The sequence below is a fragment of the Ailuropoda melanoleuca genome, chromosome 9 (genome assembly GCF_002007445.2).
Source record: "Ailuropoda melanoleuca isolate Jingjing chromosome 9, ASM200744v2, whole genome shotgun sequence".
NCBI lineage: Eukaryota > Metazoa > Chordata > Mammalia > Carnivora > Ursidae > Ailuropoda > Ailuropoda melanoleuca.
Genome location: NC_048226.1, coordinates 46,147,276 through 46,150,113, shown reverse-complemented (window position 1 = coordinate 46,150,113; position 2,838 = coordinate 46,147,276).

Sequence of the window (2,838 nt, the reverse complement as noted above, 5' to 3'; positions counted from 1 at the left end):
GGCCTTTTCTGATCCCATAGATGAAATTCAGTTCTCTTCTCATCTCTTGCCTCACCACTCCATACTTAACCTCCAATAGTTACCCCCATCACATTTTCCAATAATCACTAGTTTTGTTTGATTTTCCTACTAGATCAAGAACACTGTGAAGGAAAGAACTATTGTTTGTTTTATTCACCCCTGTATCCTCAAGGCCTAGCACAGTGCCTGGAGAACAGTAGACATTAAGTAGACATTGAAGAAATCAATTCACCTAGCAAACTTGTAATATTAGCGAAAGTCAGAGAATGTAGTAACCAAGCACCCAAGGTCACATTATGATTTTCATGGGCCTCATCCTGCATAAATAGATATTTATAAATATAAGCACTGTGCCCAGTGTGCCTAATAGATCAGTTGGCCCCACAAGCAACAGCAACAGAGGAGTTAAAAGCAATGGAAAAAGTCAAGGGAATAGAGGGAGGGCCAGAATTGGAAATTAGCCTGACTTCTGAGATCTGGCAGACAATGTAACTGTGAATCAACTACAATGCTTTTATTTGCAAGTAAAGGGGTCCTGATTCCAAATCAGTAAACCAATAAGAGGAAAGCACAGAGGTATGGCAAGGTCTGGGCTTAGTTGATTCAATGACTCTACAGTGTCTGCAAAATTTCGGGTTCTTTCTAAATCTCCATTCTTCTGTCCACAGCATCAGATTCGGCCCAAGTCCAGTTCCCCTTATGGTCATCAGAAGACTGTCAGCAGAAATGGAGGCAACATCCCTCTTTGTTTATATCCAGTGAGACAGCCAAGAAATTTCTGTCCTTCACTGTAGTCTGATTAAGCCAACACTAGTCACGCAGGACCTGCCCTCCTACTTCAAACCTTAGTGAGGGGGGATGCCACAGGACCACTCACGGAGCTTGATACATCACCTCTACATTTGGGTGGCCTGCAGTTGGAACTGATGTTTACAATATTTAGAAGGCTCTTTATTTGTAACATTATCGAATCACAGATGACTTCCACTCATCAAACATCAGCACTCAGTCTTCATCTTATTTAACATATCAGCAGATCAAAAGAGTTGAAACAGTTTCTTCATCTGGCTTCTCATAGATGACCATTCCAAGTTTCCCCCTACCCTCATGGTCACTCCTCTTTCCCTGGCTTCTCCTCACCTCCAATCACTTGATGACAGAGAACTCCAGGCTCCATCCTTGAACCTGTTATTTCTTATTTTTTCTGCCTACATTTATTTTCCCTATATGTTAACAACTTACAAATATTCACCTCCAGCCCAGAACTCTCTTCAGATTCATACATCCACTGCCTTTTCAAAGTCTCCACTTGGATATCTAACAGATATCTCAATGTATGCAAATACAAGTTTCTGATTTTTCTCTATAAACCTGCTCCTCCCTGACTTTCCCACCTAAAGCAATGGCAACTCCATCCTTTCATGTGCTCAAGCAAAAAAGTTGGAATCATCCCTGGCTCATCTCTCTGTCTCATATTTTACATGCCTAATAAAATGTTCATTTATCCACTCAACAAATATGGATTCAGAGCAAGCCCAGGCACTATGCTAGGTGCTGAGTCAAGAGTGGTGAGCATAACTGGGCTGACTATACTACTTGGGCTCATGGAGCTTAGTCTAGTGATAGACAATTGAAATAATAACAAAATGAGTGTTAAATACTGGAAGGAAGGGACACAAATCTACAAAACCATACCACAAAGAAAGCTAGCCCTGCCTAGACCAGATAAAGGGGTGGAGCAAAAGGACCTGGGAGAGGGAGAAAATCAAAGGAGACTGGCAACTAGGCTCCATGTTACATGATTTCTCTATGATTTTGCTGAGGACTGCCTCTGTTTAGCATCAAAAGTGTAAAGAGTTGCATCCATACTACCCACTGATGATTCCCTGAGGAAGTAGCCCCTGAGCCAAGAAAGATCCACACCCATTACAGAGGTGAAGGGGTAAGGGCAGGGCAGAGTGGAGGAGCGGAATAGAGGCAGAGGAAATTGTGGCTGAAGATTCTAGAGGGGAAGGACTGTAGCACATTCTGGAACATGGAAAGCAAGGGGAGGGCAGCGGTAGAAGAAATTGGAGAGGAAAAGGGTTGCCAGGGCCTGGCGGGCTCCCCAAAAGATTCCAACTTTATCGTAAAAGGAATCAGAAGCCACAGGAAGGACTTTGCTTGGTTTCACTTCATTTTGTTACATTTGCATTGTGGTGACATAACTGGCCATGTATTTTGAAAGTTTTAATGGAAACTGTCTTTGTGGAGAATACTTTACCAGAGGCACCTGACCAGGTGGAGAAAGACAAGTCAGGAGGCAGTGGAGTAGTTCGGGAGAGCAATGCTGGTAACTTGCCCCAGAGTAGAGAGGCAGGCAATGAGGAGAAGTCAACTAGTGAAGAGATTTCACGACCTGTGTGTTATGGGCTGAATTTTTTCCCTCCAAAATTCATACCCTTAAGCCCTCACCCCCAGAGCCTCAGAATATGACTGGATTTGTAGGTAGCACCTTTAAAGAGGTAATTAAGGTAAAATGAGGTCATTAGGATGGGCTCTAAGCCAATGCGACTGGTGTCCTTACAACAAGAGATCAGGACACACACACAGGGAAAACCATGTGAAGACACAGAGAAGGCAGCCATCTATCTACAAGCCGAAGGGAGAGGCCCTAAAAGGAACCAAACCCACCCATACTTCTATTTCCCATTTCTAGCCTCCACAACTGTGAGAAAACAAATTTCTAATTGTTCAGGACACCTGGTCTGTGCTATTTGTTATGGCAGACACTAATACATTGTGAAAAAAAAATTAAGTGAACAACAATAAGACCCC